General features: G+C 46.4%; 1 pseudogene; it reads right to left on the reverse strand.

The window, feature by feature from the left end:
- Window positions 1-810: 810 nt before the first annotated feature.
- LOC147991451 (uncharacterized) overlaps window positions 811-24,368 on the reverse strand; it is a 51,552-nt pseudogene continuing 27,994 nt past the window's right edge.

Below are 24,368 nucleotides of genomic sequence, written 5' to 3' on the forward strand. Positions count from 1 at the left end.
ATTAGTAAACATCATCATCCACCAAAATTAGTACACAAGTACCATACATGCTCATTTGAACAGCTCCTACATGATCATAAACAGGCAGATCTTTGAAACTACCTAAAGACATCAAACATTGATGATCTTGCTGATTTGTTGGGATAATCAGCTTCATTGGCAAGCCAGCTTGGCTTTCTTTTTGTAGCAGGCCTCTTCTCCAGCTGTTTCTTAGCAGCAGCAAGCTTCTTCTCCTCTTCTTTCTTAGCAGCAGCCAACTTCTTCTCTTCTTCTTTCCTAGCAGCAACTTGTTTCTTCTCTTCTTCTTTTCTAGCAGCAGCTTGTTTCTTCTCTTCTTCTCTCTGTGCAGAAGCTTTTCTCTTCTCCTCTTCTTTCTTTGCAGCAGCTGCTTCCCTGCCTGCTATCTTTTGTGCCTCCTTCTTGTCAGCAGCAACTCTTCTCTTAGCTTCTTGCTTTGCCTCTTTCTCTGCAGATATAGTCTTCATTGTTTCTGCTATAATTTGTCTGGTCTCAGCTTGAGCTTGTTTATCTCCACTTATTCTTTTCTTTTTGCACTCCTCTCCAGTGCAGCCAATCTTCTTCTCTCAGCTAGTTCTGCTTTCTTCTGTGCTACCTCATGTTTCTTCCTTGCTATGTCTTGAGCTTTTTTCAATTCTTCTTCCCTCCTAGAAGCAAGGATGGCTTGCTTCCTCTCCTCTAGCTCCCTATCTTTCTAATTTTTCATTGCCTCCAGCTTCTATGCCAACTCACCTGACCTAATGGTGCTTGAGCTAGCTTGACTACCTTGACTAGCATTAGTCTAGTTGAGCATCACTTGTGCAGCAGTGAGAAACCCAGAATAAGGTAATGGCTTCTCTTGAACAACCCTTTGGTGTTGGCATCTGCAGAATATATGATAAGGTAATGGCCTCTCTCAAATATATGATACTATAAAAATAGGAAGGAAATAAAAGCAACTGATTCTGCAGTAATTTATACCTGGGCAATCATGTTATCCACCATAAGATCTTCTAACACAACACTTGGCTCCTCTTGTCCCTGCAATTAGACAAAAACACTTTGTGTTAGTTGTATTACAATCATGAAGATAATGCATTTGGTTTTGAGGAGCTGCAACTCTTTATTACCTGATTTAAGACTGGATCATCTTGATGTGATGCATCTGGAGATGTGGGTGGTACACTGGGTGCACCATTGCCTTCATCTGGAGCTGCCACATTGCCTCTACTATTTGCACTTGGTGGTGGAAGTCCAGCCTTCAAGTATTTGCATCCAGACTTGTTGTGATCTGGCTCACCACAATATGAACAGTGCATGATTACACCATGCCTTGTGATTTTTCCCTCCCTTTCTATCACTACTACATGATGGTCCAAACGCGACACTACGATCAGAGACCCTTCGACGAAACTGTGTGCGATGCCATAATCGCAAACGATGGTGTAAAAAACCGTCAAAAAAGGTGCAAAACATTTGCGATAATAGATGCATCAAACACGGTTCAGATTTTAGTTGCGTGTACGATGCAGGGCATACGGTTCAGTTCAATTAACTGTTTGCGATGAGGAGAAACAAAATAAATGGGCAGCCAGATGAAGGTGTGTGCGATATACAACATACATTTCACTAGGATGAACTGTGTGTGATTAGGCAACTAAATGAAAACGGTTCAACTGAACAAGAAGTGTGTGATACGCGGCAAACAGATTCGTAATTAGAAATGTGTGCGAAGACCAGTAATAACACAGATGATTGCTGCTAATAAGCCGTGTGATTTGCTCTGTCTATAGAAGAATAACATGTATATATAACTGAAATAAACATCCAATTACATAAGTGACTATACAGATCATTCGCACACACCTCAATAAACAGTTGCATGCATTCTAAAGTAGGAGAAACGATTGTCTAGTCATCTACTTCTTGTGACGCTCCCGTCACTACTTTGTGGCTCGATCCCTCGTCTTGGGCAGGAAGAAGACAGTTCCTCATGTCAACGATCTGCCTGTACATCTCGTAGCTTGTGTACGCTTTCATGACCGCGTACTTGACATGTTGTTCATCCAGTATCTCATGACACACACTGTGCCAGGCGTTCTTGTGCTTATTGCTCTCATTCTTCATCTTCATGTAGTAGGGGTCGATGCTGGCCGAGGAGAGGTCAACCAGGGAGTTCAGTTTGTTTTTGTCGTTGCCCCAGCCCTTATAGTGGCGCTGGATGTTGACAAGATTCGGGCATTTCAAGCCCGAAACCTTGAGCGCTTTTAGATCATTGGTGGTGTCCACCGTAACGAAACTATAGTCGGAGCTGTTGATAAACCCGGAGAAACGCTCGCAAGGCCTTGTGGCTAGGTGGTAGTGGTAGACGAGCACGTCATGTCGCACGCACAATTGGGCAACGACAACCTTCTGATCGTGCCCGACACGACCCATGGTGTACTCGAGGTCGAAGCCGACCACTTGGTACTTGTCCTCGGCAAGGAACGGCTCCATAGTTTGATGGAGCTCTCCATCGAGATCGGATCATTCGTGTACAGCACCTAGAGAGCCTTCCCCCTCATGTGGGTGTCCATGACGTGTTGCGTGGTGAACTGCCCGTCGTTGTCGTCGTCGGCCGCTGGGAGCGCCATTGGAGCCACGGCCATTGGAACTGCTGGATGTCATCTCTGTATGTGTCCTTGTGGGTGTGCTTATTGTGTCATGTGAGACGAGAGATGAAGGTAAATGGACACATGAATAAAAGGGGGCCGGGCGGCGTGGATTCTCGGCGCGTCCACATGGCAGTTTTTGTAGTGGGTAACTGCATCATCACGCCACGCCCGACGCAACCGCATGCACACGAACGTGCGTGATCAGCACCGGCCCCAAACACTGGCAGCGCGCGTGGAGGGACGAGGGCAGAGCACCCGGAGGGACGCGAGAGCAGAGCACGTGCGGCATGACACGAGCAGAGCGCGCCGCGGCTGCCTGAACCGCAAGCAACCACATGCATAGAGCAGTTGAACACGCATGAAATGGTCGCCTACAAGCCGGCCGATAGTTGTGTCGCCGCGTAGAGAGCGGCCGTGTGCTACTACCTCCATCTAGTCTATAGTCCCCTTTATATTTTGTGCCATACTTTGCCCTCAAATTTAAACAACAAAATGTTAACGCATGTTATAAAAATTATATAATTGGAAACTATGTTCAAATACGAATCCAACTATATAATCTTTGGCGACATGCATTCGTATTTTATTAGTTAAATCATACTTATAAACCAGGACGGGGTATAGTAGGTAATTAAATTGCAAACGTTTTTTTATTAACCGCATGTGTACTCGTGGCCTTTCGTCCTCCTCTTGCACATCTTGTCACCCCGCTGCCGCAGACGGCATATAACGCAAGCTTGCGCAGCACGCGGGGGCATTCTTTTGGCCAAACGATGGCGCCAATGAATCGTCGGTGAGCCCATTCCCGCGCAACCTCGCAGGTTCCCGCGCAAGCTTCCCACCCGACTCGGTGAAATCCCCCAAAATCCCAATGCTTACCGGCCTGCTATATAAACCCTCACGGACGGCGAGTCCTGCGTCGCATTTTCCCCTCCCTCATTGTAGCTTATCTCGTCTGCTTCTCCCACAATCACCAATGGCACCGGTCCGTCGTCGTCGCTCAGCCACTCCGCCATCATCAGAGGACAGCTCCAGCTGGGAGGCTACACCGCATCGGCAGCGCAGTCCCCGGTGTAGTGTAGTGCGCGTGGCGTCCCTATTGGGTGTGCGCGGAACACCCACCACACGCTCCGCCATCGCTGCCCGTCGGCAGCTGTTGCCAGTCGCCGTTGCTGCCACACCACCGTCGAAAGCCAGGGCCATCTCCCGCTCCGCAGCTGCGGCCCGAAGGCGGGAGGTGGCCGTCGTGGCTGCCACCCCACTGCCAGCCACATCACCCGCTCCGCCACCGCGGCCCAAAGGCGGGAGGTGGTGGTCGTGGCCGCCACCCCATTGTCGGTCGCCGTGGCCGCCACCCTACCGTCGACCGCCGGGGTCATCAACCGCTCCGCCACCACCGCCCGAAGGCAGGAGGCGGAGGTGGATGCTCGCACGTGCGTCAGCGACCTTGCACGCTACACCGAGTTCCTGCGGGAGGAGGAGGAGCGCCTCGTCGAGCATGCAAAGAGCCTTACCGCCACCGTGGCCGCGACACACGTTTCCTCAGAGGCGAGGAATCGGGAGATCTACGAGGAGAACCACCGCTTCGACAGCGGTCGTCTGGAGCGGCAGAGGGCGTTCGAGGTGAGCATCACTAAAGCTGCAGCAGCGGCATGCACCGTATTGCAGTTGTCCTGCTCGTTGATAGGCTCCTCCTCCTCTGCCTCTTACTGAGCGCACTCGGCAGAGGAGAGGCAGCCGGAAGTAGTACAAAGCCCCTCCGTAGTAGTAGTATTTAGGGGCTATTTTGTTCAGTTTATCTGACTATAGATGTGGTGGAACTGTACAACGTACTTAAAATTAGCTAGTATATATAGTTGAACTAGCTATTTCAGTACGTGGTTGGCAATAATTGGGGAAAAGTTTGGTCGGTTCAGCTGTCGAGTTGAACTTTTTGTATAAATTAAGAACGACTGCTTAATCTATGAATGAAATCTATGCTTAATTACTGAATTTTAGTTGCAAAAATTAGATACTGCTAGTGATTTTTAGCTTCATGTTTTGACAAATCACAGTGTTACAAGGTTGACAAATGGCAATGTTACTAGATCAATAAATGTCAATCTTTCTAGTTTGACAAATGGCAACATACCCAATATGACAAATGCAAATCTTACCAAATTGTTTGTAAGTGGTTGCACACGGGTCATCCAAAAGAACCGTTTGCTTTGAAGAGATGCACAAATCCTGCTCTCACTTTGCATACGGGTGTTCTATCTAAAACGTTTGCGATCAAGTGTTGCACAAATCCTGCTCAGCACATTTTCCCTTGGCTTCCTGGGGAAGCTGTCGGTTTGCATATGGGTGTTCTAACTAAAACGTTTGCGATGAGTGTTTTATATTTAAAAACCATTGATGTTTTTTCAAAAGAAAATTGTTTGATAAGTTTGTCCATTAAGAGAGAAAAATGCAAGTTCGCTCAAACCATATCTTTCATTTAGTCATACTACAAATTTATATTCATATGATCGAGATACATTATTAAACCCAAGAAAAAAACTATCTCCAGCGGCGGTGGAGGCGGCGTGTCACGCCGTCGTTGTCGTTGTCGTCCTCCGGGACGCCGTTGTTGAAGTCTTCAATGCGGGGCTGAGAGGTAGTGTTCGACGGTGGCGTCCCATGCTGAGGGGGGCGCACACATGGAGAGGAAGGCGAGCGGCCATGTAAGTCAATGGGCTCGCCTCCTAGTGAGCATGTGCAGCGTACAGCTCACACGCTTCCCGGTGAGCCTGCACATTTGAGGACAGCTTGCACGCCTCTCGGTCAGCCTGTGCACCGGACTGTGCTCGCACGTCTCCCGTTCAATCAAGGTCAAGCAGCTGTCCGCACGGCACCTCCTACAGCCATTAAAACCAAGACAGTGGCGTCACGTGAATGGTTAACAGAATGCACACAGTTTGAATTATACAAACGTTTGAGATATTAAAGTGGTAACTATTTTTTCAAAATGCCTTTGTTGGCTGATATTATTTGAGTGCGCCTTCTCTCAAAATGGACATGAAAAATACCACAGCATGTCGGGTGCCATTTCATGATAGCATGCCAGGTTTCATGAATTTCAGACAAGTTTTGGATTTACTAGAATTTTAAAATAAAGTATCTCGACGTTTTGCTGGCAACCAACGATGCCCTGGTGTTTGAAATTTATTCCCATTTCTTGCATGGGACCTAAGCATGCACCCAAGGACACAAATTTGATTTTTCAACCAATTTATATGCACTAGAGCATGTGCATGTAGTTCAAATTCGAATTATGCACATAAATGCATTGAAAACTCAGTTAATGCATAAAAATGTCCAAACGAACCCTGAAAAATCACAAAAATTGACACAACACTCCTGTTGTTCTATGTTGACACGAGAATTTTTTTGAAAGCAATAAGAGGCAATGGATATCGTTTCGTCCCCAAAGGTGGGACGTTCCCTACCGAAACCATCACGCTTGTTGTGAGAAGCTCTGGTTTGTGAGAAGCATATACCCAAACCTGGCCCAAATGGGACAAAAATTTTACCACAACATGTTGATGTCGCTCCATGATAGCATGCCAAGTTTCATGAATTTCACACGAGTTTTAGATTTACTAGAATTTAAAAACTAGGCATCTCAATGTTTTGCCCGCAATCAACGGTGCCCTGGTGTTTGAAATTCATTCCCATTTCTTGCATGGGACCTAAGCATGCACCCAAGGACACATATTTGATTTTTCAACCAATTTATATGCACTGAAGCATGTGCATGCAGTTCAAATTTGAACTATGCACATAAATGCATTGAAAACTCAGTTAATGCATAAAAATGTCCAAACGAACCCCCAAAAATCACAAAAATTGACACAACAATCTTGTTGTTCTATGTTGACACGAGAATTTTTTTGAAAGCAATGAGAGGCAATGGATATCGTTTCGTCCCCAAAGGTGGGACGTTCCCTACCGAAACCAGCATGCTTGCTGTGAGAAGCTCTTGTTTGTTAGAAGCATATACCCAAACCTACCCCAAATGGGACAAAAAATTTACCGCAACATGTTGATGTCGCTCCATGATAGCATGCCAAGTTTCATGAATTTCAGATGAGTTTTGGAATTACTAGAATTTAAAAACCAGGTATCTCTACGTTTTGCCCGCAATCAACGGTGCCCTGGTGTTTGAAATCATTCCTATTTCTTGCATGGGAACTAAGCATGCACCCAAGGACACATATTTGATTTTTAAACCAATCTATATGCACTGGAGTGTGTGCATGTAGTTCAAATTTGAATTATGCACATAAATGAATTGAAAACTCAGTTAATGCATAAAAATGTCCAAACGAACCCCGAAAAATCACAAAAATTGACACAACACTCTTGTTGTTCTATGTTGAAACGAGAAAATTTTTGAAAGCAATAAGAGGCAATGGATATCGTTTCATCCCCAAAGGTGGGACGTTCCCTACCGACACCATCATGCTTGTTGTGAGAAGCTCTGGTTTGTGAGAATCATATACCCAAACCTGCCCCAAATGGGACAAAAAATTTACCACGACATGTTGATGCTGCTCCATGATAGCATGCCAAGTTTCATGAATTTCAGACGAGTTTTGGATTTACTAGAATTTAAAAACCAGGTATCTCAACGTTTTGCCCGCAATCAACGGTGCCCTGGTGTTTGAAATTCATTCCCATTTCTTGCATGGGACCTAAGAATGGACCCAAGGACACATATTTGTTTTTTCAACCAATTTATATGGACTGGAGCATGTGCATGTAGTTCAAATTTGAATTATGCACATAAATGCATTGAAAACTCAGTTAATGCATAAAAATGTCCAAATTAACCCCGAAAAATCACAAAAAATGACACAACACTCCTGTTGTTCTATGTTGACATGAGAAATTTTTTGGAAGCAATAAGAGGAAAGGGATATCATTTGTCCCCAAAGGTGGGACGTTCCCTACCGAAACCATCATGCTTGTTGTGAGAAGCTCTGGTTTGTGAGAAGCATATACCCAAACCTGCCCCAAATGGGACAAAAAATTCACCACGGCATGTTCATGCCGCTCCATGATAGCATGCCAATTTTCATGAATTTCAGACGAGTTTTGGATTTACTAGATTTTAAAAACCAGGTATCTAAATGTTTGCGGCCGAGTGACGGTGGCAGGGTGCTTGACATTCATTCCTATTTCTTGCATGGAACCTAACGATGCAACCAAGAACACATATTTGAATTTTCAACCAATTTATATGCATTAGAGCATGTGTATGTAGTTCAGTTTTGAATTATGCACATAAATGCATTGAAAACTCAATTAATGCATAAAAATGTCCAAACGAACCCCGAAAAATCCCAAAAATTAACACAACACTCCTTTTGTTCTATGTTGACACTAGGAAAAAAAATTGAAATCGAGAAGAGGCAATGGATATTGTTTCGTCCAGAAAGGTGAAATGTTCCTACCGAAATCATCAGGCTTGTTGTGAGAAGCTCTAGTTTGTGAGAAGCATATACCCAAACCTGCCCCAAATGGGACAAAAAATTTACCACGGCGTGTTGATACCGCTCCATGATAGCATGCCAAGTTTCATGAATTACAGATGAATTTTGGATTTACTAGAATTACAAAAGAAAGTATGTCAATGTTTGCCGGACATCCATAGTGCCATGGTGTTCGAATTTCATCCCCATTTCTTGCATGGGACATAAGCATAAACCCATGGACACATATATGATTTTACAACCCATGTTGGTGCACCGGAGCATGTGCATGTAGTTTAATTTTGAGTTGTGCACCAATGGCTAGAAAACCAATTTAATGTATAAAATGTTCAAACGAACCCTGAATAATTCCAATTCTTTTACGACACACATATAGTTGCATGTTCACTACAGATAAAAGGTATAACAATTCAAATACCGTCCATTGCCGTTGTGACCCCATTATGTAATTGAAATCAAGATGAAAAATCAAGTAGATCGCACATAGTTTATTATCACCAACCGTGTGAGATGCAGCACAAAATATCCTGGAGCACAGTCGGTGTATAGTACGCCTATGGCTTACGCGAGAAGGTGCGTCGGCTACAGTCTACAGCCGGCGTCTCAAGCACACTAGCTCGCTCCCCAAATATCATTTCACTGTTCAATCGTCGCCGGTGAAAGATGGGCATGTGGACCCGCGTCGTGAGGGCAACTTCGGTGGCCCACTCCGGCGAGAGCGCGGTCGTAGTCGCCATCCGTGTGCTAACAAGGTGCATGAGCGCGGCCGCAATCTACGACCGGGCGGACAAGGCAGCCCAATCGGCCGCTGTTGCTTCTCAGGTGGCGGCAGCAACATCTACCTCGGGGATAGCAACTGGTGAGAGCGGCACAACAGCTGTCTGTTCAGTAGCGGTGGCCTTAGCCCTGATGGAGTCCGCCCACGACCATGTCGAGGCTGCCCACGCCCACCTCTTGGCGGTCAATGCACAAATCGAACGAAGCTTCTCCGACAACGGTCGGGAACCCACGGCCGAAGAGCTGGCAATCGCCGAGAGTGTTCGAGCAGCCGCCCGTTCCTCCGCCGCATACCTTGCGACGATGGAGCCCGTCCAAGCCCAGATCACGGCCGCCCACGCCCAGGTCGTGGCGGCCTTTTCCAAAGAGATGGTGGACGCGGATGGCGAGATGCTTGCCCAGTATGGTGTGATGGATGCCATGGAGGCGACGGTGGAGATCGACGAGCACCGGCCGTAGTAGTACTCTTTGTTTTGTTTAATTAAGAGCGCTGGTCTTTAATTTTTTAGAGTAATGTTTAGGTCAGCTAGCTCTGTTTAATTGCTAAACTTGCTCGATTAAGAAGTGTGGGTGTGTTGTAGTCTCCTTTGGGTACCCAAATTATGCAATGATGTGGATGACCACTGTAACCATGGAAATTTGAACCAAAATTTTTGACGTTCAAACTCAACACACACGGATTAAGCTATCTAAATCATTTGTGATGTTCACATATCGTACACAGTTATGAATAAGGGACCATGTCTGATGACACTTTGCACGCCAGTTTTTTCGCTGAAGCGATTCCAAATTTTTGGCTTCCGTGGAAATATCTACCTCCCCGCCCCCTCCCCCTTACCAAAAGCCACATTTCCCCTGTTTCTGCCTTCCTTTCCAAGTTGAAACCTTCACTCCTTGCTTGCAGCACCACCTCCTCGCCGGCGACCCTCCTTCACGCTGCTCGGCCTCATCTATCCAGGCAGGTAATCCACACCCGACCCCCATCCTCGTCCTTCCACATCCCACATGCCCCGACCGCTGGCGTGAGCGCGACACCTTCCACCCAAATCACCGACCCTTCCACCAAATAAGCGCCACTCTAAGCCATGGTGCACGCAGTATAGCCAAGATTTCAAGGAGCATTTGGCAGCGGAGAAGCAAATCGCGGCCGCATGCGTGGATGAGGTCGCGATGGCTGCCATTCGTGCCGACCCCCAGATCTTGGAGGAGCACCTTGCCATTTGCTAGCTACGCCGGTTAAGCATGCTCAGTTTACCTGTTGCGTGTGTTGCTCCTGCGTTTCCTTGACAAATTATAGTGAATTGTGCTATCTAATTTTACCATACAATCTGTTGCTCTAGTGTATATGCTCTATATGTCATGCAGTGTGGTGCTCACTTATTAATTATTTTGTTAATTAGTTGTCGTCTTTAGTTAAATGTTTGGTTCAATTCTGCAAATGTGATGTTCAATTCTTCAGGCTTCAATTTTTTATTGTCTTCCATGTGAAAATTAAATCGAACTTATCTTTACAAAATACATGAGAAACGAATACAATTGCTATATTTCCAAGTTGTCAAGCATGCATGGTTTGGTTATACATTGTACAATGTGGTACTCAGTTAATGTTTGGTTCATTTGTGTTGTGGTGTTTAGTTAACTGATTGGTTCAATTCTGCAATGAGATGTTCAATAATTGTGGATGCATTCTGTTATTGTATACCATGTGAGGAATAAATTGAATTTGGCTGTAGTAAATGCATGAGAAACAAATACAATTGCTACAATTGGTTGTATTTAACTGTTTGGTTAACTGTCTGATCTTCTATTAGGAGTATGTTATATTGTGCAATGTGGTGCTCAGTTAATGTTTGGTTCATTTGTTGTGGTGTTTAGTTAACTGCTTGGTTCAATTCTGCAATGCGATGTCCATTGTCGTGGGTAGAATTTTTTATTGTTGTGCATGTGAGGAATAAATCGAATTTGGATGCACTTAATACATGACAAACATATACAAGTGCTATATTTCCTAGTTATTAATCATGCTTGATTTGGATAAATGGGTTTTCCATGTGGCTTGAATTAATCTGATGAATCTGCAATGTGCTTATTTTTCATCAACATATTTTACTGATAGCATGCGAACACTTACTTAACCTGATGACTAACTACCGTACATGTGTTGCAGGGAAACAATGGGAAGCATTGAGGTTTACTATCGAGGTTAGCACGTGCATGGTCCGTTGTCTAATAGCACATTATTGTGCAATTGCAGGAACCATTCTAATATTTAGGTTTTTAACAATTTGGTCTTGCACATGTAGGTCCAGCTGTCAGAGGTTTTGACCCACTGTTTGACCCTTTTTGCATATGGGGAAATGAGTTGTCCATGAATATCAATCAAATCAAGAAACTCAGAAAGATTGTTAGGATAAAGAAATTAGCGACAAAAAACAACAAGATCTTTGTCTGCACAATGAAGAAGACATCAGTTCACTACATGATAGTACTAACTATTATACCTTGCCTTTTTTTATTCCTTTGCCCCATTTCCAATATAGAGAAGATATTTATGCACATCCTTGTTTTCAGGCCTTTCCAAAGCAGTTCACTGATGATTACCTCTCAAACCACCTCTATGGTCAGGAGGCGAGGAAGGTTTTCATACAACACCCACAGTTCAATATTGAAGTGTTCTTGAAGAGGACGAAGGACGGATGGTCAATCATCCATAGGCACTGGCCTAAAGTTGCAAAGACCTTCAACATGAACGAAGGCTCAATATTCATCTTCCGCTTTAGCAATTTTCCAGATGAGATGCATCTATCTATATACCGTCCATGATGCTAATTTCAAAAGGTTCTACATGTTGCATGAGAAACTTGGTGCTGGTGCAGTTGTGTAATGGGGTAGCTGAGTGGTGAAGCTATATCATGTTGTACTGTGATGTATTTCAATTATGAAATTCTGCTTCCTTAATATGGAAATGAAATATATCATGTGCTTAATATGAATGTCAATTAGATTAATAAACGGATTATTAATAATAGGGCATAGCCTACTAATGGCGAATTGGCCTGCTAATTGGGTTTTGCTATTGCAAACGGTTATTGAGAAAATACCGTAGGCGATGACCTCAGGAAACACACACAGTTTCTAGGAATAAACAGTGTTGCATTAATGAACAATCACACACGACTTTCTCTTGAAATTTTTTTGCATTAGGCCACCTTGCGCAAACGTTTACCACATAAAAACTGTGTGTGATGGATAGCCTTTGCCACACAGTTTCTTCTACGGACCGTGTGTGATGCATTCAATAACGCAAACGATAAAATTGTTAATATCATGTGCAATGGCAAGGCTATCACAAATGATTTAACGGGAAATATTGTGTGTGATGTACCTATGAACGGAAACGTTTTCCTTGGAGCGACTGTATGGGATGTACATACGAATGGAAACGTTTAGCGGGGACTGACTGTGTGGTATGTACTTGCAACCGGAAACAATTTCGCCTATATAATTGTTTTTCAGCTCTACTGTACATATTTCCGTATTTGAGCGCTCTCCGGTCGCAGACGAACTCAATTTGCCGAGCGTGTGTGCCAGGAGGGCCATATCCCCGACGGTTTCTGGGTCGTGTGGGAAGGACCCCCTATCGCCTTCACTCACTAGGCGACGGTTCCAAATGCCGTCGTGAAAGGGGGTTAAAAACCGTTTGTATAGCACCGACGCGTACTAGTGTATGGTCAACCTCTCTAGGTGCTTGTCTTCTTGGAGTGGAAGGCCTTCCTACATGCTTCTGGTACAATGGTGGCAATATTGGAGACCCACACATGTCCTCCCACTCTCTCCTATCTTTGCAAGGGTAGATAATGCTTTCATATGCCTTCTTGCACATTTGCTTGGAGTAGCAAGGGTCTACTAGTTCAAGAGGATCAATTCTTTCATTCCAACAACAGGCTACCACATGAGAACATGGCACCCCTGATTTCTGAATTCTTCTACAAGTTCATGTTCTCTTATGCAAGTCGACTATGTAATCTACCCCTCTGTCACCTACTAGGAAAAGACCATCACCTGAGCAATCCAGATAGCATGTGTTTGCAAACTCACATGCTTTCTCAACTTGTTTCCTGATTTTAGGGCATATATTACCTGGCCACTTGTCTGATTCAATCTGCTTGTTATAATGTCTGGTCATAAGCTGCCTATATATTCTGTCAACCATGGTAAGTACTGGCAGCTCCCTAGCCTCCAAAATATACATGCAGATGTCACTTGTGTTGGAACAACCTAAGTATGACAATATTTTGGTAAGATTGGTGGCAAATAACCTAAGCATCAAAATATTGTGAGATAACCTGTTAAAAACTTCACATACGTTGTTCAGTAGTATATCACATTTTGGAAAATCACTTTGAAAGGCTTTCACCCAAGTGTTGGGTTCCTGCTCATGAAGCCACTTGTGAGCATCTCCATTAAGTAGCTTCATTTCCTCCATCCCCTTCTCATATAACTGAACTGTGTTGCTCCTTGCTATCTTCCATAGTTGGTTCTTCAAAATATCCCCTTTGAAATGCTGCTGGAAGTTCTGCCACATGTGCCTCACACAAAATCTGTGTTCTGACTGAGGGAATAGTTGTTCAACTGCACATTGCATGAATGAAAGGCTTTAACTATAGGGAAAAACAGTAACAAGTGCATGAAACAAGTAGAAGATGAAGATCAACATTAACAAGTGTTACCTTTTGCTTGTCTGACATGATAGTCCAGGGTTCAGTGTTGATGATGCCAAGATCCCTTTTCAGTGTGTCAAGGAACCACACCCAGTTAGGGGTGTCCTCCACTTCAACAACAACAATTGCTATTAGAAAGATGCAATTATTTGGATCTACACCAATAGCTGCAAGTAGTTGACCTCTGTACCTTGTTTTTATGTGGCATCCATCAACAAAGATCACTGGCCTACAACCCAAAAGGAATCCTCTCTTGCAAGCGTCCAGACACATGTATTGTTGGGGAACACAGTATTTCAAAAAATTTACCTACAATCACGCAAGATCTATCTAGGAGATGCATAGCAACGAGACGGGAGAGTGTGTCCATGCACCCTCGTAGACTAAAAGCGGAAGCATATTGTAACGCGGTTGATGTAGTCGAACGTCTTTGCGATTCAACCGATCCTAGCACCGAACGTACGGCACCTCCGTGTTCAGCACACATTCAGCATGATGACGTCCCTCGAGCTCTTGATCCAATTGAAGACGAGGGAGAGTTATGTCAGCACGACGGCGTGGCGACGGTGATGATGAAGTTACCGGCACAGGGCTTCGCCTAAGCACTACGATGATATGACCGAGGTGTGTAACTATGGCGGGGGCACCACACACGGCTAAGAGAAGACTTGGTGTGTCTTTCGGGTGCCCCTTCCCACGTATATAAAGGAGGGGGAAGAGGAGGCCGGCCCAAGGGGGTGCGCCAAGGGGGGGAGTCCTACTTGGACTCCCGGTCCAAGTAGGATTCGCCCCCCCTTTCCTATTCCAACTAGGAGAAGGAGGGAAGGGGAAGAGGGGAGAAGGAAAGAGAGGGGCGGCCCCCTCCCCTAGTGTCGAGACCCCGATTCCAAGTCACATCGATCTAGCCGGTAACACCTCATATCACTTTGCGGCCTCACGCACGGTATTCCCACAGGTGTCGCCTTACCCTTGCTCGGGACCGTTTGCACCTTTTGGCTCACGTATATGATTGTGTCGCTAGCATCCATATGACAGAGAACCCGGGCCGACATGGCTAGTCATGAACCCAAAGCGGTACTAACCCATGGGGACAGGCATACATGATTCACATCGAGCATGTCGGTCAGCAGCGTGTGAATCCGGGTTGTAGCACTGGGCTAACAGGACTACGAGAACCCGGGCTGTAGCAGGCTAGGCAGGACTTCGGATGTCACCGCGTGACATTTCCCCGAAGGGACAGACATAGGAACAAAGTGAAGCACATGCCGGCCAATCAAGTGTCCTGAGCAGTAGTGATGGGCTAGTAGGACTCCGGTGAACCGGGCTGTAGCGGACTACTATGGCTCAAGGAAGCACTAGACTACATTTCCCCATAAGAGAGACTGCCAAGGATAAACAACTAGATTGTCGGATCCCACACATAGCAATACACGTCATGCGTACGCATAACATGCAAGTATGTGATGTACAACATGGCATCACAACATAACACAAACTCATATAGATAAAGGCTCAGAAGAGCCACATAGCATAAAATACAAACAGGGGTCACATGACCCATCATTCAGAGCATACAAGCAATAGAAGCATTACATGTCTGGGTACATACAACTACAAAAGAAGAGGCTAAGAGGCCTGACTATCTACAAGTCCCTCCCAAGGGCACAAGATCGTAGCTGAGGTGCAAGCTACTCGTCGAAGTCCAAGCGGTACTACTAGTGAGACAGATGTCTCACCTGCAAAACATAAATAAAGCAAATGTGAGTACAAAGGTACTCAGCAAGACTTACATCAGATCCTATCATACATGCATTTGTATCAAGAAGGTAATGTGGGGTTTAGTTGCAGCAAGCCAGCTTTGACTCAGTGGCTATCTTGTTCTACGACAACGAGAAACTTCTTTGAGGTGAGGTAGCGCACACGAGTCCACTAATCACCACATCAATACACCACTATGGATTCATCCTCGTCTTCTTACGAGAAGGCCATCCATAGCACTCACACTTGTCTTGAGCATTTTAGAGTATCCACTTTAAGTTGTCTATGTACCACGTAAGCATCCAAGAAGTCCATAACCGAGGACACGGCTATTCGAATAGATCATGATAACCCTGCAGGGGTGTACTTCTTCACACACGCTCTCACCACTTATCACCATGTAGACGTCATGTACCTCGGCAACCTTCAAGCGGAAGCCTAGCGAGGGTGTCGGCCACGACCTGACTAACCACATAAGACTCTAGTCCAGGTTTATCGCCTATTCGGGTTCCATCCGCAAGGAGATCCGGCCGGGGTGTCGCTCACGGCCCCAAACAATATGTGCAGGGTTCCAAGCCCACCTCGCTAGATGGATCTACGCTTGGTACACCGTGCCACTTGTGCCTAGTCTGTCCCAAGCCCACCTGGCCGGGTGCCACTTGGTAGACTACTAACACTACCTACAACCACCAGAAACTATTTGCGACTCCTGGACAGAGATCAAGTTGGCTAATAAGTCGAGAGGGGCACTTAAGCATTCCAATGTGTGGTAGTAGCTAGTCATTGGACAACATACACGGAACTCAGTGCTTAAGGACGGTTCCAGTGAGACAACCCACCATGTACTCCTACATGGCCTCTCACCGCTACCTTTACCAAATCGTGTTCACACGCTTAACTCTCAGCACCAGAACATATCGTACCACTCCAATTCATTCCTGATGAATCAGACCTGACACAACTCTGAGCAATAGCAGGCATGGCATGGCAAGAACACAACATGGCTCAATCAACTCCTACACATGCTAGTGGGTTTTAACTATTTACTGTGGCAATGACAGGTCATGCAGAGGAATGGGTTCAACTACCGCAGCATAAAGTAGCAGTTGAATCGTTGTTGTCCTAACGCAATAAAAGAGAGCAGGAGCGAGAGAGTAGGATTGTATCGGAATGAATAAGGGGGTTTGCTTGCCTGGTAGATCAACAGGGGGGCACTGCTCCTCTGACAGGTACTCTGGATCGGTCTCCGGAGCAGGACCTATCGAGAAGGAATGGTGTCGATAATCAAAGACAAGCATATGCAACAATATGATGCATGATCATGGCATGAATATGTGATGCTGATTGAGCTAATGCAACTGGCTTTTATTTGGATGAAATCCATTTGAACCAAAGATTCAAATGCATCTCTAAAATAAGCTCTTTATATAAGCCATTTTAGTGTTTCACTTATACAGTAGGTATAAGTTGGTTTGACATGCATGAAACTGGTACAAATGGATAGATTAAATTTTTCTGATAATTTTTCATATATAAATTATTTCAATCTGAGCTACGGTTGAATTTCTATGAATTTTTGAAGTTTCTATCAGTTTCTGGAATTTCCTAATTTATTTTAATACCAGAAAATGATATATTGCGCCAGCATGACAGCAGCATTGCGTCAGCAGGTCAAAGGCGCTGACCAAGTCAAACCTGACGTGTGGGGTCCACACGTCAGTGACTCAGTTAGTTAACAGGGGGTTTATTTAGTCTAATTAGGATTAGTGGGCGCCGGGCCCACTGGTCAGTGACTAACTAGGTAACTAACCTAGGTTAATTAGTGTTAATCTAATACTAACTAAAGATGTCAGGGGGGTGGCCCGCGTGTTAGTGACACAAGGGGGAGGGTCAACCCCGGTCAGCGGGTCAAACCCGCCGGCGACTCGACGCCGGCGAGGCCCGAGACGGCGGCGCGGCTCGGAAAACGGCCACAGGGCACGTGCGAGGCTGTTCTTGGGCTCGTTGGAGAGCTCTTGCAGGCGCGCGTCTAGTGGTGGTGGAGGCCAGGCCTATGGTGGCCGGAGCCAACGACGGCGAGCAACTCCGCGACGGCCGGAGTTCGGTCAAGCTTGGGTTCGAAGCTGCAGTGGGCGTGGCGATGCGGGCGTAGCACCTACGGCCTCTGCGTGGTGCGGGGAGTGGTTTGGACTTGCCGCGGCGACCATTTGGTCACCGGAGCTGCGTCGGCGACGAGCTCAGGCGGCGACGGTCACTGTCATCGGCGAGGCAGCGGCTACGGCATGCAAGCGAGCAAACGGAGAGGGGGAGGAGGAGCAGCAGCTCACAGCGGTCTCGGTGGGCTTGACGGCGAGCTCGGGGATGCACTGGAGACGGCGGGGCGGCGATGGGGATCCACGGCGGCCGGAGATGAAGACGGTGGCAATGGAGGCGCTCCAGGGCCTCCCGAGGCGGTGGCTCGACGAAGAGCTTCAGGGCGAGGTGGCGGAGCTCGCAGACACGAAGATAGGGCGAGGGGGAGGCGTTGGCTGCGGCGGCGACGAGCGGCAGCGACGGCAGCGCTCGGCCGTGGGAGAAAAGCGAGGGGGAGGCGGCAGAGAAGGGGATCGACTCGGTTGGAAGTTGAGAGGGAGGTCGGGGGAGTACGCGGCGGCTCCAGGAGCCTCTCCCGCGTCAGCGGAAGCAGGAGGTGGCGCAGCGCGTGCGCGCGTGCGGCGACCACGCGCCCTTCGTCCTCCTGGCAAGAGGAGGAAGACAACAGGGGAGGTGGGGATGGGTCGGTGTGGCTAGCTGGGCCGGCCAGGCCACAAAGTGCTGGGCCAGCACAGGAGCTGGCCGCAGGTAAGGTCCAGGTAGGTTTTCCATTTTTGTTTTTCTTTTCTAATTTTCTGACATTTGTTTTGATTTAGTAAAAATACTAAATCATTTTATTTACTTATGCCAATTTTTGCAGGGGCTAGTGGTATTATTCCTGAGCTCCTCAACTACTGGCATAATTTTTGGACAATATTTTATATATGTAACAATATATATCCAAAGCAAATAATTACTGCATTAATTCCAAATGCCCAAGATAAATACTTATGAGCTCCTGAAAATGTTGGTTTGAATTTTACCTCTCACCAATATTTTCAAAGATCAACATGAACATTTTCTTGGACCTTTTTGGAGCAACTTTTACTTAGGTCATTTTCAGAAATGATTCTGAGGGTTTCACAAACCCCCATTTGAAATTTAAATGGAATTTAAACATGATGCACAAAAGACTAGCTGGTCTAGGTCATACCAGAACTAGGGATGTGACAACTCGCCCCCACTCGAAAAAATCTCGTCCCGAGATCCAGGAGTTGGCGGAAAGAAAGTGGGGTACTCAAGTCGAAGACGATCTTTACGCTCCCAAGTAGCTTCTCTTTCGGAATGATGAGACCACTGAACCTTGAGAAACTTGATGTTATGACGTCGAGTGACACGCTCTGCTTGATCCAGAATGCGGACAGGGTACTCTCGATAAGTGAGGTTATCTTGGAGATCAAGCGTTTCGTCGTCCACTCAGCGGATGGGATCCGAGAAGCAACGCCTGAGTTGGGAGACGTGGAAGACATCATGTACTCGAGAAAGATGTGGGGGTAGTTCCAACTGGTAGGCAACCTCTCCTCATTTAGAGAGAATGCGAAAAGACCAATGTAACGAGGAGCCAACTTGCCCTTGATACTGAAACGATGGGTACCCTTCAAGGGAGTAACCCGAAGATAAGCCTTGTCGCCAACTTCATAAGCCACTTCCTTATGACGACGGTCATACTGGCTCTTTTGACGAGATTGGGCTGTTTTCAAATTCTCACGAATGATGCGAACTTGCTCTTCTGCCTCCTAGATCATATCTGGTCCAAATAATTGTCTTTCACTAGTTTCTGACCAGTTCAAAGGTGTTCGACATCTTCGTCCATACAGAACCTCAAAAGGAGCTTTCTTGAGGCTGGATTGGTAGCTATTGTTATAAGCAAACTCGGCGAAGGGAAGACACTTCTCCCAATCCATACCGAATGAGATAACACAAGCTCTAAGCATGTCTTCGAGAATTTGGTTGACCCTTTCCACCTGACCACTTGATTGAGGGTGGAAAGCGGTACTGAAGGAAAGATGGGTGCCCATGGCAGTTTGGAAACTCTCCCAGAAATGAGAAGTGAAAAGACTACCATGGTCTGAATTGATCTCTAGTGGGACACCATGAAGTGAAACTATTCGAGAAATATATAAGTCAGCGAGCTGACTAGCAGTGATACTCTCTAACACAGGTAGGAAGTGAGCCACTTTGGAAAGACGATCAATGACTATGAAGATAGCATTATTCCCTTTATTGGTCCAGGGAAAGCCGGTGATGAAGTCCATACCAACTTTATCCCATTTCCATTCAGGAATAGCTAAAGGCTGAAGGATGCCAGCATGCCTTTGATGCTCTGCCTTAATGTGACGACAAACGTCACAGTTAGAAATGAACTGAGCAATTTCTCTCTTCATCCTAGTCCACCAGAACCTCTGGCGTAGGTCCTGATACATCTTAGTGCTACCGAGATGAATTGTGAGAGGAGATTCATGAGCCTCCTTAAGAATCAGTTGTCGCAGATGTTGATTCCTGGGAACCACCAAGCGATTCTCAAAGAAAACAACACCTCGATCATCCATAGAGAAACATCCACCAACTCCCTTCTTAATGTTTCTCTTGATGTGGATAACACCCCTATCAAACCTCTGATCAATAATGATCTGATCCTCAAGGGTAGGTTTCGCCACCAAGGTAGAAAGGAATCCGCGAGGAGCAATGTGAAGGTTAAGCTTACATAATTCCTCATGGAGAAGTGGCTAGCCCTGTTGCAACATGAGATTGTTGCAATAGGACTTACGACTTAGCGCATCAGCCATGACATTCCCCTTGCCTGGGGTGTAGGTAATTCCTAAGTTGTAATCTGAGATCAACTCCAACCAACGTCTTTGCCTAAGGTTCAAATCTGGTTGGGTGAAGATATACTTGAGACTCTTACCGAGAAGGTAATGTCATGAGGTCTTAAGTGCATAGACTACGGCTGCAAGCTCTAGATCATGTGTAGGATAATTCTCCTCATGTGGATGCAACTGTCGAGATGCATAGGCAATCACATGGCGATCTTGCATAAGGATGCGACCTAGTCCTTGTCGTGAGGTGTCGTATGTAACGCCCTCGATGCGGCTATATCTTCCACGTGTCGAGGCACGACTTAGAGGTATAACCGCATTGAAAGCAATGTCGCAAGTAAGGTAATCTTCACAACAACCCATGTAAATAGATAATAAGGGGAAAGGTACATAGTTGGCTTACACTCGCCACGTCACACAAAGTACATAAATAGCATTACATCATCCAATACACTCATGGTCCGACTACGGTACCAAAATAAAAGATCAACCCCAACATGTGACATGGCCCCGATCGCCCCAACTGGGCACCACTACTGATCATCAGGGAAAGACACATAGTAACGGCGTGAGTCTTCGTCGAACTCCCACTTGAGCTCAAGCGCATCATCTGGAACGGAGTCATCGGGCCTTGCATCTGGTTTGGAAGTAATCTGTGAGCCACGGGGACTCAGCAATCTCGCACCCTCGCGATCAAGACTATTTAAGCTTATAGGAAAGGCAAGGTAATATGTGGAGCTGCAGCAAGCAACTAGCATATATGGTGGCTAACCTGTTCGCAAAAGAGAGCGAGAAGAGAAGGCAAAGCATGAACGAAGAACTATAGAACAACCTACGGCAAACATTACTCCAACACCGTGTTCACTTTCCGGACCCCGCCGAGAAGAGACCATCACGGTAACACACGCGGTTGATGTATTTTAATTAAGGTCAACTTCAGGTTTTCTACAACCGGACATTAACAAATTCCCATCTACCCATAACCGCGGGCACGGCTTTCGAAAGTTCAAATCCCTGTAGGGGAGTCCCAACTTAGCCCATGACAAGCTCTCATGGTCAACGAAGGATATACCTTCTCCCGAGACATTCCGATCAGACTCGGTATCCCGGTTCTACAAGACAACTTCGACAAGTTAAAACAAATCCAGCAACACCACCCGAATGTGCCGACAAATCCCGATAGGAGCTGCACATATCTCGTTCTCAGGGCACACTCAGATGAGACTAGCTACGAGTAAAACCAAACCTCAAGTTGCCCCGAGGTGGCCCCACAGGCAGCTCAGTCGGACCAACACTCAGAGGAGCACTGACCCAGGGGGGTTTAAATAAAGATGACCCTTGGGCTCCGGAAACCCAAGGGAAAAAGAGGCTAGGTGGCGAATGGTAAAACCAAGGTTGGGCATTGCTGGAAGAGTATTATTCAAGGCGATTTGTCAAGGGGTTCCCATTATTACCCAACCGCGTAAGGAACGCAAAATCCGGGAACATAACACCGATATGACGGAAACTAGGGCGGCAAGAGTGGAACAAAACACTAGGCAAAAGGCCGAGCCTTCCACCCTTTACCAAGTATATAGATGCATTAAGATACAAGATAATATAATGATATCCCAACAAGTAAATAATGTTCCAACAAGGAACGGTCTCCAATCTTCACCTTCAACTAGCAACGCTATAAGAGGGGCTGAGCAAAAGCGGTAACATAGCCAATCAATGGTTTGCTAGGACATGGTGGGTTAGAGGTTTGACATGGAAATTTGGGAGGCATGATAGGCAAGTGGTAGGCATCATAGCATAGGCATGGCAAAAGAGCGAGCATCTAGCAAAGCAAAGATAGAAGTGATTTCGAGGGTATGATCATCTTGCCTGCAAAGTTGTCAGAGTTGACTGGATCCTCGAAAGCAAACTCAACGGGCTCCTAGTTAGCGAACTCGTCTCCCGGCTCTACCCAAACAAGACAAACAAGCAAAAGGAACACAATCAACCACGTGCAAATGCTCGAGCAACATGATGCAAACATGGTATGCTATGCGGGATGCGGTATGTGATGCATATGCAAGATTTGGCAAGGAATGATTGAACCTGGCCTCAACATGGAAATCCAAGTGTGCCACTGGAAAGGTGAGGTGATTTCGGTTGAAATCGATATAAAGAACACCGGAATCGGAGACACGGTTTGGAAATGGCAAGCAAAACAAATATGGTGTCGGTCTGCGATAAACAGCAAGTATCCATCTAAATGCATCGAGATAATTATGCTACAGCACTCAAACATGGCAACAAAATACATGGCAGGGATCCACTCATGATGCTTGACAAAATATGAACACTGAGCTACGGACAATTCATCCATTAATAGGTTCAAACAAGCATGGCAAAAATGCAATTGGTAAACAGGTTTCAGACTTAGTGAAAAACTGGAACATGCAAATCTGTTAACGAATAGGCATGTTCTCGAGCTCGATGCACTCGCTACAGAGCAAGGCATGACAATCTAAGCATACACCCATCAAGAATACATATTATGTAAGCTAGACATGGCAAGAACAACAATATATCATGCACGGATCAACAACAACATCCTCGGCAAAATCGCTAACAAGTAGACAATCAGCCAGGATTCACGAAATAGTAAAAGTAGAGCTCGATTGACTCGAGGTAGGGTGCTCCATAATTTCAAACAAATACATGGATGAATAGAGCACCACAATATTAACAAATCATCCTTACTGATCATCCTCAAAAGAGGCACGGATCACTAGGAAACAACATGAACATATGGCATATTGATAAAAACAGATCAAGGACTTAGAGAAATTCTAAGTCCCTGAAATCAGCATTAACGAATGCACTACTTTGCAAGCTTGTGCTAGTCACCACACATATCACAAAAATACATAGATAGCACCTCTGTAAAGATGGCAAAGCATATAACAAAACACACGTAGAGCTCAGGAGCATATCATGCACACAATAATCATGGAAAAAATGACAAATAACTATTTGGTGCAGCAGATTTGACAATTAACTCAAATAGCTCTCTTCCAACAGCATTTCGGGCATCAAGATGAGCTCAAATGAAAATGATGCAATGAGATGAAATGATGTGCTCTCTGAGACGAACATTTTGATATGCTACACGAGCAAAACGGATCTAAGGATGCAAAGCTACGGTGCGATGAACATGGCATAAAAATACTGCAGAAAAAGACTTGGAAAAATATCTCGGGGTCAACCTAGGGTTTGACCCGATCCAGATCTGGCTTGCATGGAAACCGAGGTTGGCCGGACAAGGAAGTTCTCCGGAGTTCGAGGGGGAGGAGGCCGGAGCTCGCCGGGGTTGGACGCGGGGTCGCCGGACTCGGGGACCGGCGGGATCCGGGCGGCGCGGGCACGGACGTCGAGGTACTTGCCGCGGGCGGCGCCGGCGAGGAGTGTGGTGGGGCGGCGACTTGGCAGCGGCGGGAGGCATGGTCGTCGAGGCGGGGAGTCGCCGGAATGGGAGGCCGGCGCGGCTCCCTCGCGCGGGAGGCGAGCGGCGGGCAGGCGCGGGCCTCGGGGGCCCTCCCCGGGCCGAGCGGGCCGGCGATGTGGGGCGGCGCGCGGGCGAGTCAGGAGCCGACATGTGGCGGCGGAGGGGCGAGTCGGACACGTCCGGCCCAGTTCGGACATGTCCGGCGGTGCGGGGAAGATGGATCTAGGGTTTCGGGGGGAGATATCCGAAATTTCGGGGAGAGACCTATATATAGGCATAGGGGGAGCTAGGAGATTCCAAATGAGGTGCGGTTTTCGGCCACGCGATCGTGATCGAACGCTCTAGATGATGGAGAGGGTTTTGGTGGGTTTTGGGCCAAATTGGAGGGGTGTTGGGCTGCAACACACACGAGGCCTTCTCGGTCCCTCGGTTAACCGTTGGAGTATCAAACGAAGTCCAAATGGTATGAAACTTGACATGCGGTCTACCGGTAGTAAACCAAGGCCGCTTGGCAAGTCTCG

Source organism: Triticum urartu, chromosome 1A (genome assembly GCF_056163025.1).
Source record: "Triticum urartu cultivar PI428250 chromosome 1A, HENAU_Tu73, whole genome shotgun sequence".
NCBI lineage: Eukaryota > Viridiplantae > Streptophyta > Magnoliopsida > Poales > Poaceae > Triticum > Triticum urartu.